Genomic DNA, 19,285 nt, shown 5'->3' on the forward strand with positions numbered 1-19,285 from the left:
TAGGTACTTATTCGTAGGTTATTTTCGGCTAATTTTTTGTTGAATTCTTTGTTTAAATGAGCATCTTTTATCTTTTCTCCTTATAATAAGTAAAAAAATGTGCAGGTATATATGGGTGCTGGCAAGTCGCAATAATATCATATATATGTATAATGTATATTGTATATACTAAATAATATAATGTGCTATGTGCTAGTTGTAGGTGCTTCCAAACGCGAAACGAGAAATTTAAATTACGTAATGTTCCTACAAACACATACAATGTAATACAATTATTATACGCCCAAAGTATCTAGTATCAACCCTAAAAAGTATATGCAGGACAAATCAATATAATTTAATAAGTTTTTATAATAGTAACCTGTAAAAAAATTCCAATTTAATGGCATAAATTCAAAATGTTTGTACAAAATAAACTTTCACGTTTTTTGTATTTTTTTCTCCTCAAATGCTTGACATTAAATAAGAATTTTCTTACAGATTAGTTACTGTTTTAAAAATTATATTTAAACATTTAGATTTGCACAAAGACACTTGGAATGATTTCTCTTATTTTGTTTTTTTGAGTTTCACTGAATAATACGTATACATTAGTATACATTATAAAGTAAGAATTTTTCTATGCATTATTTAGTTTTATTATTAATTTCATTATATTTAAACACTGAACGATCCCTTTCTAACGAGATTTTTTCAACGTTAAATCCGTCTATTGCAGTATTGCATACACACTCTTATTTTAAAAACAAACATTTATGGATTAGGTAAAAATGTTTTAAAACAAATAATATTAATATTAATAAATTGTTTTATTATACATATACTATGTGTGTTACAAATATATACTTGTACTATTTCTGAAGTTCGATTTTTCTTTTCTTTTCTTTTTTTTTTTTTTGTTGTTAAAATGTACGTTTAGTGTACTATAATTTATAAATAGTACAATATTTTACTTTTACACTAGATTCGTATGTATAAAAACTAATTAAATGTTTGATTGACAATCATTCAGAATCTACATTATTTTTTATTGTATTATTCTAGTATTCATATAAAGCGTATTTGTATATAAGTGTTAATACATATAGGTACTATAAATAATGAATGACATAAAATAAATAAATACCTTACATGAATATTATTTTATTATACCTATATAAGATTATATGGTGTAACATTGTCATGAGGTTTATGAAATCTATAATTCTATAATATGAATAGCACTAAAAATACATTTTTATGTTTTCTGATTTGTATTGTTATATACATAAAAATGTCAATCACAAATTTTCAATATCAAGGACGTAATCACTTATTTTTTTCCGAACCAGCGGATCAATAATAATCTGATAAATATTTAATGTATAAAGGTAAAATATACCAAAAGTTCCATAACAATCTTAACTATCCTATAATAATACAAATCATATGATTCATTTTCCTTAAGATTAAATTCATTAAAAATCATTTTTTCGTAAAACGTTTTAAGCTTAACAACCGTTCCGCAATACATATACATTATAAGTAGTCAATACATTGCTATTTTGTTTTATGAGAAAATTCTGTGAGACTTTCGTACGTTGAATTAAATACATTAAATAATTGTATTATGATTGAAATTTTAATTACTAATTTACACTTACAAATTGATTTTAAATTGGCGCTAGTTGCATAATATCCAATGAACTTTGAATAATTCACACATTGAACCTTAAATAATTAGCATATGCTGTGAAATCAATTTTAAATATACTATCTGGTGTTCATAATCTAATTTTATTAATTTGAGGATATACAATTATATTTATATAGACGCTGAAATTATTCAACTTCAATATAACATATAATATATTTTGGTCGAAATAATGTTGATTACCTGCAATTGTGAATATAAAAATGCCATGTATAAACTAAATGTTAAAAGATAAATGTCGTACATTGACTTACCGAAATTCATAAAAGAAAAAACTCATAAAACATTAGGATATAAGATTATAAAACTTATTTTGAAGATTTGCCAAAAATGTTTTTTTTTTTAATAATACTGGAATATACTCGTATAATATTATATTTTAAAAGATAATCTTAAGTAAAACGTTAATTTGCGAACACTTCTAAGATATTCAACATTTTATCTAGAATAAATTTAAATTAATTCTATGAGATTAACTACTATAATACAATAATATTAAACTAAATACTTAAAACTAGTATATTGTATTTAACTGTGATGGTTTCGTATTAACAAAAACCAGAAATCGTACCTATTTGTACAAAAATATGTTATGTATATGTGAGTTTTGAGACATTATTTTGATTATGATTTTCCATAATAATTTAAACGATAAGACGTATAATTTTTATATATTCAAACAGGTAGTATATTGTTTTACATTATAACAAACATATATAGGTACGTGTTTAGTGTACAAAATCATATTAGTCATACTTAATCATAAAGATAAAAACATAAATTACACCATATCCAGATCATGGCTTTAAATAGTAATTCAAGAATTAGTAGGTTTGAATAAATATTTAAATGTTTCCTATGCTTACATTATAGTTGGTAAACTGTTATAATTTTTTCTTATTTAGTATTTACCAATTCCAATTACACATCAAACATAATTTTTAAGAAAATAACAATTTTTGTACAGATACATTTTTCATTTATTCTGAGCAAAGGTTATTAGATTCTCGTAGATATTAAATGTTTGCTATTGTTATAATTTCAGCCTAGATGATCTTGGTCATAGCTAAAAAGCTAATGTATATATATATATATATATATATATATATAATTTTTTTTTAACGGGGTTGGAAGTATGAATTGACTTGAATCCGAAAGTAGTCTCTTAATTAGTTTCTTCTCTATTTTAAATCATTAATACAATAAAAAAAAATACAATGACTATATAGTTTTGAGTAGTAAGAAAAAATAAAAGCCAACGAATTTATTGTTATAATATTATACACTAAATAATAATATGTAAATAATACATTAAGGTTCTAAAGTAATCACAACATTTAATTTTTAAAAATCAGATCAGAGACTTAATTATTTCTTATGAATTAATTTATAATATAAACGTTAATAACGACGTTTTGAATTTATTTTCTTCAACGGTCTTGAAAAGTACATAATATTTGCATATATGGTGACCCAAATAATAATATATTTTGATCCTTTTCTCATCGTCATATTTATAATATGATATTATATTATGTTCATTCGTGCATATTAAATTTTTATCCGTCGCTTGTCGCTATAAATGTGTATTTTAGTTTTGGGAGAAAAAAATGTAACTTAAAACATACATTTCACGTGTCAAAACCTGTATGTTTATTTTACAGTACGTCGCTCTACGTGGAGAATTTTGCTGACGTCAACTAATTTTGAAAGGTCAATGAAACTTTTCGTTTTTCATTTTTTATTTATAATGCTTAAATGGATAAGTGACATCAAATGAGAAATCTAAATTTATATGCTTACTGAATGTTTCAGGGAAATATATATTTTTATGTTGTATTAATATAATAATAAAAAAAATATCAATTATAAATGGTTTTAAATATTTTAAAATATGTACGATTGACTCGTTGGATTTCTATGGAATTTCGAATAATACAGCGTATTGTTTACCGTGGACCACCGTTGCATATAAAACCTCAAAAAAGTTATTTTGTTTCAATTAAAAAAGTTTGCTAAAAATATATATAAATATAATATTATATAGTAATAATGATATAGTTTTTATTGTGATGTTGATAATTGCATAAGGTCATGGTTGCTTTTTTGGTACGATAATCATGTGCATCAGTTAGGTTCAAAAATATTACTTATACGATTTTTTAAAACTTAACTTATTTCAAATAAGTATATGCATGTGAATATAATTTTAAAAGTGAAATATAAAAATATTTAGTTTTAGCAAAAACTCTTTTTTATCAATTCTACCAGATATCTATCCAACATGCTCAAAAATATTTTCAAACATTTTAGCTGATCGAAGGAAATAAAATATAATATGAATATAATATTTATTTATTTATTACACAAATTATTAATTCATTCATTCTGTGGTTTGATCGCAAATGAAATATAAAGCCTTAGGTGTGCATTTTAGAGTCTGTTTGTAGTGAGTGATTTGCATTTATTTTTTAACATTTATCAGTCAACTCGTGATAAGACAAAAGTTGACGACTGACATTATAAACATAAAATGTATAAACATACTTATAGTTTATCATTGAAGTACAGGTTCGCACTCTGTAAAGAGAAAAAGTCATAAATAATATTCTTCACATTTGCATACATATTTATGGTGTTAAAAAAAAACTCATCTTCCGATCTGCATATAATCGTTTTTGAATAGACACACACGAAATCTGAATGACAAATTGACGACCATCATGTCATATTGAATTATAACTAAACTATAATATTCATTCATTGTGACATGAGCGTATTAAATGCTTTACCTTGTTAACATATTATAGTAGTGAAAAACAATCATACCATTAACCCTTTTCAATTCCCTTACGTTTTTGGAAATAATTTACAAATGATGGCAGATACACTAGTAAAATACGGCTTGTAATATAATCGTAATCGGTGTTAATATATTATTACATTGTTTTGTATAGCGTCAATATTTTTACATTACCGTAAAACTAAATTATCACAGTCTCAGTAATAAAAATGTATATAATATGGCAAACCATTACATGCGAATCGGTCGATCGTTGTTGAGAGTGATACAACAAATATGAACATATTTATTACGTCTGATGACGGCCGATTAAATTGATTGACCTAAAAGCAACACTAATACCATACATTTAAATTCATACCATATTGGTTATTTAATTTATAAAATTCTAAGTTATGAACTATAGCTTGTAAATAAGGTTCTAATATTGTGTGTAATTATTAACTCCAGGTTCACAATAGATCATGACAATATTTAACATAAATATGTACATTACTATTGAACGTAAGCGTAAACCACTAAATCATTAATATAGCTAATAGTATTGGGCTGTATTTACGCAATTATGAGTTATATGTTATATTTTCAGTACATAATTTTTTTTTTTTACGAAACTATCGCGGTAGTTTGTGGCTCATATCCAACACATTAACACATTTCAACTGTTTAGGTTTTATTAAAATTGTTTCTAAACATAATGGTACTTAACCAAATCATTTAACTGTATTTATTATGAGACAACAAGTATCTTTACATTTTTTATTATGATAATAATACTTAATATAGTATTATACGAGGTTAAATTCACTTAAATTATAATTTAGCTAGTGCCTATTTTCAAATGAATGTCATTGAATGAAAATTAGTATTTTTAGTCTAACTGGTGGAAATGATAACCTAAAGGTAGATGGTTGTTGCTTGTACACCTGATGCAAGAACAGAAGCCCTTGCCCAGCAACGAAATCTGAAAACTTGACGGAAAGCTATTTTTCTTAATTCTTTTTTTTTTCATCAAAGGATTTCACATTCGATGCACGTAATCCAAAACATATAGTGTGGTTTATGTACTTGAATTTCCAACGAAGCTATAGCCATAAGAATGTTTTACGTTCGTTTTCTCTTTTTTCCACTCATGTATACGTATATAAAATTTCCTCTATCTCGTCCTCTCCCTTACACACACACTCATACATTTAGATATTCTTACGAGCCTGCACATTTCTCACCTATCCGTAATCCGAATAGTATGTTATGCATTTAAGAGGCTGAAATAATAATTTACTGTTACGTCCGGCCATGTTTTAAAACAAAATAAACGAAACTTTAAAACATGTTGCCACGGAGTAGTAAAATCCAACAATAATTTATAAATCACATAACTATAATTCCAAATTATTACATTAAATAAATTGTAAAGGACGCATTATAAGAAACTGTCATAATAATAATATTCTTATCAATTTCGCATAAAGAAATATCAAAAAATATTTTTATTCTAGATTCTTAAGATTGACTGAAGATAGTAGAAAAATATATTCAGTTGTACCACGAACATTTTAACCTTAGATTTGCACGTGCAACTTTTAAATAATCCCTACGAAAGAGTTTTCAACTCCAGTTTGTCTGTGTATATACCTTCTTAACGACTTAATACTTTAAGAGGAACCTTTTTTCGTACCAACCATTGGGACTTCTTTTTTGTTTTGTATTTATTATTATAGTTTTTCTTAGGTTTTCAATAATAATAATATTATACAATAATAATAACACGGCGTCTTGGATAGGCTATTTAGCAACACCAATGTCACGGGTGAATTCTACATTCTGAGGTTTTTCGGTACTCTGCAAACTGCAGTTTTATGCTGATGCGTGGTAAATTAATAAAACAGTATAGTTAAAACTGAATAGATACTTTTAATTTAAAATAAAAATTAAATAAAAATTTAGAATTATAAGGTTAGGTTAGGTTAGATATCTGTTAAACACAAGTTTCTCCTTCGCGTTTATGTATATAATTACGATCTATAATATAGTACAACAAAAATATACGGTACTCGTGTGTGTTTTGTTTGTTTGTATAATTTTAGACGTTATACAGCAAACTGCTGTAAACACCACTCTATGCGATACCCATGAGCATCATGCATATGACAGTCGACTTAATACTCAAAGCTCGCGGAAGACTTTATTATGTCTCATGCACAAAGGCCAGATTAACTTTCGCGATCTTATAATTAGTTATGACCCAAAATATTTGTACCTTTTATTATGTATTATAACATGAATAATTGGTTGTGATAGTAGAGAAGAGAGATTCAGTATGCTTTTGATATTGTTTATAGATGTTAAAAATAAGTTGTAGCGTTCTCATAATATCTTACATTGAATCTTATAATATAATTTAGTATTAAATACGTTTCATTTTATAGAATTTATTTCGAGGTCACTTGCAAAATAAATATATAATATTATTGTTATGGTAAAAAATAATAGTATTATTGGGTGAAGTATGATTCAATTTAAGTGATAAAAATTATATACATATATATTATTGACTATTATATTATGATAATATTTTAAGTCTTACGATAATTCATATTCCATATTATTATGATTAACAACGTTTCGTATTAAGCCTAGGAACTTATAGGTGTATTATTATTTTTTGTTATTATTCACGTATACTCTTTTCCTTTCTAAAATCGCAAGCCCTCGTCCATCGTTGATAAAACACGACTGCGGGTTTCAAACAGTTTTTCTCGAAGCATGACGTAAGCTTTTTAGTATCTACCTAGTATTTTATTTTCCGGATTCTTTTCGGTTGTTCACATATTACTACATTTAAGACGAGAGAAGAAAAAAGACAGCGTGTTTGTATAATCGCAGAGAACTTACAACTGCATGCACGCGTGGACTAGAATACGATCGGAAACGACGCGACCTAGTGCCGCTGCAGTTGTCGACGACGTCTCATCTTGACATCCGGGGTAGTCCCGCTCGAGCTTTATCGTCATCTGGATGATCGTTTCTGTATGCTCGTGAGAGCTCGCTAGACGGTCGAGCTCCGACGGATATACAGACAAAACCATTACATACGATAACTATTTATATACTTATATAATATATAAGCGTGTATATGTGTGTGCATGTAGAATTTATAATGTAATGTATAGTGATCGTACTATAATAGTGCGGTGTACGGGTGATAGTTTCAAAAAAAAAATATTACTACGTATATACAATATTATAATTATTATAATACCGTAGAACATTAAAAAAAATTTACACTTTATATAATAAAAAATATATTAAAAGAAATCAAAAATGTCATTTCGTCTTGTAAAATTCATAATTATACATACATATATATATATAAGATATATAAACGTACCTATATACATAATAAAATGTAATAGTTTAAGTTCCCGATAATTATGTTTTAAATCATAACAATATAATTAACATTTCGTTTTTTTTATAAACGTCCATTAAAAATATTATTGTTTCTATATATTTTTTAGATTATATAGTTTCAGTATGAACTGTATAAATACAATTTTTCAAACGTAGACACAAAAATATCATTTTTTGTAAATTTGTATCTACAATAAAAATAAGATATACAATTTTTTGAGGTTTTAACAACATTGCATAACAAATATACAACGCAATATGCATATAAAATAAACTGTCCCTATACATTTTTAAGAATTTTATACTGATATAAGAATAACTTTAGTGGATATTGTATTAAAATTTCAAGAATTTTTGAAACAGTGAATATATTTTTGTTGACATTAATAGAAAAAAACAAAAATAAATTTCAATTTTTTACGCCTATTTATAACTCAAACATTTTTTTAAAAGTTTAATTATATACAAAATAAAAGTGTTTAATAAAAAAAATTGCTGAAAATATTAATTATCTATTATTATTTTTGTAGTACAATAAAATACCAACAATCGTCAGAGGAGAAATTATAATTTAACGATGAATATACCTATAGAATTTTATAAGAATTGGAACTTGAAATACATATGACATTAATTTGACTTTCAATTAGAAGTATTTTTATACAAAGATTGAAAACTGATAAAGAAACTCGTATGACATTTTTTAATTTTGGGTATAAAATTAAAATTGTTTTAAAGTTTCTGATTACAATAAAATTAACCAATTTTCACAATTTTTATGAATATTTTCAAAACTAAAAAATATCATGAAAAAATAAATATATTTATCGTTTCGCTTAGAATTTACAATTATTGTAAAAACTACAATTCGAATTTTTATAAATATTGTTCCTTGACGACGGAAATAATGTAATGAAAAAAGTGTTTGAAATGATGTATAAGTACTTAAACGAATAACCTTGAATTTTTTTGATTAATATAATAATTTTCAAACCATTTTAGATTAATTATGACCAAGAAAAAAGGATGTATTAAACCACTTTATAGGTACTTTTTTAATTTAAACACAACTACGCTCGTAGTGTCATGATAATTATTTTAACAGCCATAATGATGCACAGCGTACATTCATAAATATAATCTAAATAATTGGTACGACACGCATTACAAATATGTTAGTTATTTTAAAACGGTTAGGTAACTCTTTAGAAAAAATCATAAAATTAATACAGTATTTAAACATTTTTAAACCGTTTTGAGTCTTTACAACCAACGGCAGCCGTCACTTAAACGTTTTAAAAGATCTGTGATAGTTAAAAAAAAAACAATATATAAATGAATAAATTGTACAAAATATAATGAATAATTTAATATGAAATAATATAATGATAATTTGTATAATTTTATACAAATATTATAAATATTGTTTTTTTGCGGTCGCATTCTAGAACAATATTATCTAATAATAGTATAAAATATGATAACGCTGTTATAATTATCGTATGTAATATATGCATTATTCGTAGAATTTAAAACATCATTAGAAATCATATTTTTGTTTCCGCTTCTAATTAAAACATAATATATTATTAATAACGGCCTGCAGTGTATTGTTAACTGTGTTTTTCCGTATCATATGTAAATTTATACAATTAACAACACAAAATTAGTGTTTATGCTACTAGAAACTACACGCAGTAATAATATGGTATGTTTTGTATTCTTGTTTCAATATACATTTTGGTCGGTATAAAGTATACATATATCTAGTCAATTGTAATCAAAATATATAAAAGAAATAGATAACATTTATGTATACGATTCACGTTTAATTGTTTAATTTCTATTTACGAATTTCTTCAAGCTTACTTTATATTAATTTATATATATATTATAATACTTATAGGAATATAACATAAAATCCTACAAAATAATAGTTATTTATAAATAAATTAGTATTTACTGTTAATATTTTTAGCTGTTAAAAATAACAATTTATTAAGAGAAAATATAAAAATACAGTGGAGGTTCGATAACTCAAATTGGTTGAAGCGAAAAAAAAATTTATGTTATCGAAAATTTTACTTACAGAAAATAAATAAAATATATATTGTAAGGCTTTTTTATTTAGTAAATATAAATTTAATACTAACTAATTAGTAGTTATTGGTGATTATTTAAAATTAAATAATAATAATAAAAAAAAAAATACAACTACAACAAAATATAAATTAGTGAATTATAACCATAATATTATTGCAACAAGGTTTTCATTGTTTTCAAAGACATATTTTATTCATGATTCACTAATGAAAACAAACAACTACACTGAGGAAGATGTAAATATTGTTAAAATAGTTGCATTTTTATATTGTATACACATAATACTAATTTATTATTGAGCAAAAACCAACCATATTGCGTATTTTATATAAGCATTAAAGTATATTGCGTATTATATATTATTATGTATAAATGGCGTACCTAATCGACGATAAATTATCAATTTATAAAAATAATAATATTTGTGCAGCGCCCGTGATCGGATTTTTCGACTTAAATCATCTGTATATGCGTATACACTATACATTTAGACGTATTCATAATATATTATAAGTATTTATCGTTTGTATTATTTTTGGCGGAAAAGGGACTTGATGAAAATACGGGCGATTAATTTTATTGCACTGAATAAAACGGCTGCGGTGGCAATATATATATATATATATATAAATATAGACAGTGGCTGGAAAAGTGGCAATAATAATTGAATATCTTTCGAGGCGCAAACAGTTAAATACCACTGTTGCTATTTTTGGGGGGTAGGCTATGTATGGTAACAGTCGCCACCGCATCAATTTTCATTATGTCAATATCAAATGCCGTTGCAACCACCGCACACCAATGATGAAACCGACGATGCCGATGGCGTGAAGAGCACCGGCACAACGCACAAGTAACACAGTTTTCCTTCGGACAATTATTTTATACCCCGCAAAAATACGGAAGCTAAAAGGCTCTCTGAGCGTTAGAAGTTCATTTATCTTAGCGACCCACCCGCTCTTCGCCGTCATCGAATGCCAATCACTCGCCGCCGAGGTCGGTTGATCGATTACGCCGCGGAAAACGATATCTCATCGTCATCGTCGCCACCATCACCTCCGAGCTACACCATCACCTCTTCTACGATCGTATTATACATATAATATATTTTCTGTCACTCTGTCTCTTTTGCTCTCGTATACTGATTCGGCAAACGACTACTACGCCCACGAAAATAACAACAATGTTGACTAAGAGCATACGTACGCACGCCAGTTTGTTCGTATCCTTATAAACTGTAACACATGGTACGCAGTATAGATAAAAATACTGATTTTAAATCTTATACGATAACACACAATACGCGTGGACACTATCGGAATCGAGAGTTTGTCACCGAAATACGTTGATAAATTTGATCCATTTTTGTGGTCAACAAAAATATAAAAAAAAAATATCCAAGAATGTCGTAATTTCTTTTTTTTTTTCAAAAAATCATCGATATAATCACGCATCACATTCGTACGTAATAACATAATTAATTTATTCACATTTTATATGAAAGCTATGAATCCAAATAATAATATGATTAATTGATATTTCCATTAGATGACCAAAAAAATTTTAAACTTACTGTTTGCAAATTACACATTGACGATGAAATACATACAATAATATAATACGGCTATTATTCTATTCGGTATCTCGTACAAAAATATTAGAATAGAATATTATTTTTCTGAATGCGGGATCCGTCTAGTCGTTAGCCAGTCGAATGATTCACCCGTCTGCAGTGTTTATTCACGTGTTAAAATTATATTCTATCTCGGTCGAGTACTATCCGTCGCTGATTATTTACAGAAGTCACGGTGTTTCATTGACATCAATAATTAGTTATTACGAAGATATTCAATATACCTATATTTATGTACCATCTACTATGTAAACTCCATGTATAAATTTTATTTTTTTGTAATACATGAATAGTAATGCCCTAATGTAAAGTGGTAGGATTTCCGTATACCGTGATGCATATTGTTTCCTAAAGCTAGTTACGCAATGCTTGTTTTTTGAAGTTTTTTGCATTTATTTACCACTTTCGAATTTAAAGCTCTTATTTTCATTATTTTAGCGTTTTAGGGTTTTAAGAGTATTTGCACTAAAATGCGAATTATTTTTAAATACTGTAGTATTTTAAGATTTTTATCTGAATAAGTAAATTTTAAAGAGTTACCCGATGGCTAATCGAATATTATTAGAATATTAATAATATACGTATTAATTTTTTGAAAAGATTCATACGACTTAAAATTTGAGTGTATTAGTACTGCAAATTAAATTGGAATACGTTTTATTCCATATTTTTTCAGATTTTTAGATGACTTCAAATAGTATAGTCCTGCAAAACATTTAAAAAAATATAATAGTTAATAAATCTACTAATTTTATTTTTAAAGTTTATTATTTCAAACTTCAGGACTTTAAGGCATTTTTTTTTAGACCGCTTTTTGATTTTCGCATGGTCATAAAATTTTTAGTCTTAAAAATAAATATGACGAGTCTATTATATTACAAACTTTAATAAGCTTCATATTTTGATATTTTTGAGTAAGCAATATTTACACTAATTTGATTTAATAGTTTTGTGTATACGATTAAAAACATGTTTGCTAATGTCTAAGAAAAAAAAATAGTTCATACATTTTTTAAAGAGTTTTTTAATCTACCACAAATATATTTACGCTTATGTACCAACAAATATACATTCTATAGTACTAGATACAAACAAAGTGTAGTAAAAATAATAATAAAAGATGTATAAGAACATAGGCATTAATTTGGCCACCGTGAACTACATAGATATCCTCACAAATACATTATTAAATTAATACCGCCAATGAATTACAACTCCACGCTGTCAACAGTCAAAAGCTTAGCTTATATTTTTTTGACGTTCAAAGCCATTTTTCTTACGAGCCTAAACATTGTTAATAATATATAAGTATTAATAATACAATTTAGTTTTATATTTCTGCGATAAGTTCAATTCATTGTTGAACAATGACATAATTAACGTATGCATTGAAGGTATTTTATTATATAAAAGCGAACGAAACCTGTCACGGTCATAATACACCTGTACAATAAAAAATATATTCAGTGTTTTGAATATTAAAATTACGAATGGAATGACATTTGAAAAATTATTTTTATAGCAGCATTTCATTTCTTACTATAATATACATACACATAAGTATGTTGGTTGACGTTTTTTAAATAGATTACTGGTGTACTGTGGCTTATAAAATAATTATATTGTTGGATATTTTATGCTCGAGTTGTAACGTATATTTATCTTTTTTGTTTTTATATATAGGTCAAAAATTGTCAAGGTATATTAAAATCGGTTCATTAAGACTTTTGGAGTACAATTTCTACCCACCGGGTGAGTTAGCGTCATTACAATAATTTTATTTTGAATTTTTTATTAAATTTAGCCTTTAAAATATTGTTAGTTAAAACAAAAATTGATACAGTTTTTAAATGGTTGCATACTTGCGTTATGTGTATTTTTTATCACCTTGTGTAGATTAACTAAAACAATTAATAAATAATACATTTTATGAGGGAAATCAATGATGGAGCTGAATAATTAACTGCGATATTTATACATCATGACAAAATATATCTGTTAGACATTTTCAGTAAACATAAATAGGATAAGAGATAGTAGGTTGAGTACTTACCTAACTTAATTTAGGTACTTATTATTTTATTAAATCTGAAAGCATCAATTACAAATATTGTTATTCAATCGTTAGTTTAGTTAAATCTTTAAATCCATTATAAGTAGGTACGTCATATTATGTTATATTATTATGTATTAATTGATACTAATTTGAAACAAAACATTATGTACCTACTTATGAATACAAATTATTATTGTTGTTAGATACATATATACGCACAAGCAGAAATTGTGTACTTCGTTGCCCGTTAAGTTAAAATGCCAATTCTATAAAATGATTTGAATTTTGGTTAATTTGTTATTTAATATTTGGTTTAACGGTGTTCAAAATTTAGACATTTTCATTGACTATTTTGATTTCCAAAAACTTGTGCAAGCACCGCTTCAAAATGCAAATTTTGTAAAATGCTTTCTTATTACACACTAAATCTGTAGTACGATTGTAGGAATGTATCGCGTAAATTGCAAGCATTAATCTATCACTGTTCACACTCTACGTTTATCAGTCAGTAAATTAGTCCAGTAATAATATTATAGTCATTCTGCTTGGCGTTGCCCGTGAGACTCTCTTATGATTATGCGAGTAGTATATTATCAGGTAAGCAATCCACCCGTGGTGGATTGCGGACCCCGCGAGATGTGTACGTAAGTTTATAATTTCTAACCTTTGAGTTTCAAAGTTATATCAATTTTTTTTTTTAATTCGGTGGATAAAATACAATTATGTGCCATTCGGTGGTTTTTTATATCGTTTCTTGTTGGTAAAATTATAAAACTTAGTATAACTTGTTATATTAGTCTATTGCTGTGATTTTGAGATTTACGGTGGACATTGACTTATTTCACTAATTCTTTTTTTTGTTGTTATGGTTTTGACAAAATATAACAACAGGTCTACAACTATTATATTCAATTTTAACCAATACCTTACAATAAAGCCATGTTATGTCCATACCTAAATACATACTTGACATGTATAAAAGGTGACATAAAATAATAATATTCAATTGTGTATAGTACTGGGAAGATTCGCGTACAACATAATTTTAGTGTCAATTGGTTGTTTTTTAAACAGTTTACTAAAAATAATTAGATAATAGTTAAAAATACATTATTTGGTCCGGTATTATTATTTCAATGTCCAGATTTTAATAAAAATTCACTGCAAAAAAAAATGTATGATAAATTATTACGATGTACCTATACTCGGTTCAATCAATTTATATTACAGAAGTCTGATAATCAACTATTTAAATTTAAAACTACAATATGCACACACACGCGTATTCATATATTATTTATTGTACATAGTCAATAAGCTTACAGTGATATGGTAAACCGCATATTTTAAAAAGGCATATTTTATAGTGTTATTATTATACCACAAATATTATTGAGAAACCATGTATGATAAGTCTGTAAATAAAAATACTTACTATATTATAACAAATAAATTAAAATGCATGTTTCTCGAACAATAAATTAAATCTCTTATAAAATATAATACAAACATTATAGGTATACATGGTTATGCAGTATAATAAAGTATAAATGTAAAAATAATACTCAAATAGATTATTTGATTTTCACATATATAGAAGTAGTTTTATTTTTAAAATTAATAATTTATATACATAAACATTGCTTATTTAATTTCGCTTCGTTAGCATTTCGTTCAAATAAAATTTATAGAGTTAAGTAAGGGACTGTATCCTGTAGTCAATAGTCATAGACATATTGTATAAATAAATATAATGTAACGATAAATAACAATTATGTACACGAAATGCTTAGGAAATATCAAGAAATATAAAATTCAAGTTTTACTTTTTTTTTTTTTTTATCAGCACACCCGCCCAGTATATTTTCCGTAGCTAACCAATGTACCGTCTATCGCGCTCAAAAGTCCATTATTTATTTGTGCGAAATTTAATATCGTTGGTATGGATTGCGTTTTTGTTACATTCATCGTAATCCGTCTTTGCCGTAATATTTTAACAATAATTGTATTTAGATAATACGCTCCTACCCTTTACTTTAAACAACGGTGCAGCTCATGTTGCTTTTTTTGTCAGCGTAACGGTATTGGTTACAAATAAATTCAAAATAACACCAAGGGAAATTGTTTTGCGGGTGCCTCAATGTTATTTTTGGGGCGTTTATTAATTTTTTTAGCGTTTACATTTTATACAAATCAAATTAAGAAAAAATAATGAGGAAACCTTAGTCACCCAGGTTGTAAAACGATAGCTCAGATAATAATTATATTATAATATATCAACTACGTTTATTATAATACTATATTATATCGTATAAGTAATGCAGTGAAGAATGTGTTTTGATATTTAATTAGAGATAGATCATAAACATTGTTAAATCATAATTTAACACGGGTGTAGCATAATTTAAAAACATATTAGTAAAACTAAAAGTATAATAAAATGCTTGTAATAATATTATATTGTAATATACTCGTACATAATATATTTTTATAATTTTTTTTAAGACGTGTATGCATTATTAAAATAAAAAAAAATCATTATATTAGTTTTAATAATTTTATAATTTATTTTTAATATCTCGCACTGATCAATAAGTGTTGTAGTAGGCACATTATAACTTATAAATTAAATGAGTATAGATATATTGTATAATATTATAAACTTAAATAATTTAATAATCTTTTTGGGATTTATTTTTATTTTCATTGTTATATAATAATATTATATTACAACAATAATGTTTGACTCAATGACTTTAACGCTGACGAACGTTCTTTGTATAATTACGTAAATCCGGTAAACAATACTCAAACATATTATACAGTATAGGTGATAGCCAATAGGTTCCATATAAAATGACAGTATAATATTATTTTATAATGTTGTGTACTCGCATGCATGGCTTTACCAATGAAAAGATGACTTTTTAATTTAGAATGTTAAGCATCTGATAGGTATCAGAAGGCTTGAATAAATTTAAAAGAGAAAAAAATTTCAAAACGGTTTTCTCGGTCTACAAATACACATTTTAATATTAAGTATTTAAGTACAACTCTAGAAAATATAAAATTAAATCATGTATAATTAATTTTGCCATAAAATAATGTTAAGATATGAACTAGATCGATCGCATCAAATAAATTGTATATTATACCTACATAAAGTAAATTCCAAAATCTGTTGATTTAATAATTATTTTTGTTTTTAAAACTGTTAAAAGCAAAAACGTTTTTGAAACTGTGCTTTTAAAGCCCAATAGAGAGCCCCTGGATCCGCTTTCGGTAAACGCAGTGGCTCAAAACATTTACCTATTCGATATAGTTCACTACCTATAATAATAATATGAATATTGAACTATGCGCGTGGAATTCCGGTGACGCGTTTACGTACAACTGCGGAGTAGAAAAAATATTATCCTCACGTATAAAAGTAATACAACACATGGTACACGAGCGAACGTTTACTACTTTTCTTTTTGCCTATACCGATTATGACCAGCGATACCTATACACGCGGTGTATATACGTATACCTGCAGACGTAAATATAATTGCATAATACGGCAGCGTATAAATGTTTCATATCGGCGTGGTAACATCACACCTGCACGTCTCGAACGACTGTTGTACTACGTACGTATATGTAGTCGGACCCCGTGCGGAAACCGGGCACGTAAGAATCGTAAAATGAACGCTAAAGGGATGAAATCGATCGATTGGCCAGCCGAATAAATACCCACATGCACGTGCACACATACACGACCTTTTTTTTTTGCACACAAGCGCCGCTCGTTCCGAGGCCATTTAATAGCAAACGACCGACAATACATGCGCGTAAATGTCACATTGTACAGTGTATTAACCGTGTGACTTACGGTTCAATTGCCTTCGCCGACACAGCGTACGCGGTTTGACGGTACCAGCTGCAGCTGTCGAGTGTCGACTGCAAATCGCACCGCTGTTGTGTACCCGCACCCCGACTACACCACACCGTCGTGGTGCCGACATTTCCGTTGCCCGAAGTACAGAAAGAGATCGCGATAGGACGACGTCCGAGAGCTACAAAATTCCCAGAAATAATAATAATAAAAAATCCAAACAATGTAACGATCGAATTTCCGCAAATAATAGTTTTCAGCGAACGCTGCAACTCATCGGCGGCAATAATATAGGTCGTCATCGACTCCATTGACGTTGGGCACGATAATATGTATACAATATCTTACGTCGAATACTCTGAAGTACTTATACGAGTTCCATCAAATAAACAAAACATTTTTTTCGAAATAATCCAGTATTGTAATACAGAATTAATGAACATCAATAGAAACGATTTTTTTTTACTATTAACAAAAACACAAAAAACACAATGCGTGTTATATATTTTATTGATGAATAATTAATTCAATAAAATACGAGTTTAAATCGTACTGTAAAAAAAAAAATAAAACTTCTATATCTTATTTTTTTTTAATTCAATAGTAATGGATTTGTATGTAAATATTTAAAAAATACTACAAGTATACCTAATAAACTTTTATGAGTGTATTCGTGAGTCCTAATACTATGGCTATTTTGACAAGTCATTTAAATCATTTTATTCGCCTAACTAATAAAATAATTTTTTTACGTTCAACTTAAAAATTAATATTATACTAATTGGTTGACATTATAGTATTACCTACACCCTTACGTACACATTTTTCATTGATTTATACGTGATAACATTTTTATACTGTGCTTATTTTGAAGAATATTATATGAAGAATAATATTTTTAATGTTTACGATTTAAAGGTTTAAAATATTATGAACAAAGAAATATAGTATATAGGTACTATAATATACCATCTCTCATTCAAATATCAAAAGCCTTCGGGATTATAATCTTTATCGCATTAGGAATTCTCTTTTAGTCAGTTTTTCGTTTCGCTTTGTTATTTTTTTTTTTCAAATAACTTTTATAAATCATCTCATATTCTCTGCTTAGTTGCGACTATACATGGCTATTTGGCATAACAGTGAACATTATTACTATAAATATATACATATTAAGTTCACCAAGCTTGATCATACAGTATAATAATTCACATAGATATGCGTAACGATTATTATATTTTCCAAAACTGACGTAAATATAATATGTTATAGTATTTTCTATTCTGTAGTTAACGCGCATAATTCTGCACACACCGCTTATATGTGTCATTGTTTCAAACGTATTATGCAATAATAATAATTATACGGACCATTAAATTTGGTGGTAGTATTAAGAGTGTAAATTAAAATACCAAGTATCATTTGAAACGAGAATATTACATCCTATTATGTGTTTTGGGTAAAAAAAAGTCAACAATGAATTCGGTTGAATGTCCATACAGTTCGCTTTTGAAAACAGATGCCACAAAGAAAACGAGATATTATAATCTTCCTATTTTAAACTCATTATTATCGCACTTACTTATAATGATCAAAATAACTTAGTCAAACACATGCCAGATATAATAATGTGTATATAATATTAAATACTGACTAAAACTAAAAAAAAAATAAATTTTAGGGTGTGTGATATTGTATTAATATGA

The 19,285-nt window shown here is 26.7% G+C and overlaps 1 protein-coding gene across 3 annotated transcripts in view; it reads left to right on the forward strand.

The window, feature by feature from the left end:
- The window catches only part of LOC114121572 (probable G-protein coupled receptor No9), a 143,713-nt gene that overhangs the window by 74,162 nt on the left and 50,266 nt on the right, over positions 1 to 19,285 (forward strand). For 2 of the 3 annotated variants that reach the window (XM_050200994.1, XM_050200993.1), the window contains exon 2: positions 13,330 to 13,398. The exons of the other annotated variant lie outside the window; for it this stretch is intronic. The gene's annotated coding sequence lies outside the window, so the exon portion shown is untranslated. The remainder of the gene's footprint in view (positions 1 to 13,329; positions 13,399 to 19,285) is intronic. 3 annotated transcript variants of the gene reach the window in all.

The sequence above is a fragment of the Aphis gossypii genome, chromosome 1 (assembly GCF_020184175.1).
Source record: "Aphis gossypii isolate Hap1 chromosome 1, ASM2018417v2, whole genome shotgun sequence".
In the NCBI taxonomy this organism is placed as follows: domain Eukaryota; kingdom Metazoa; phylum Arthropoda; class Insecta; order Hemiptera; family Aphididae; genus Aphis; species Aphis gossypii.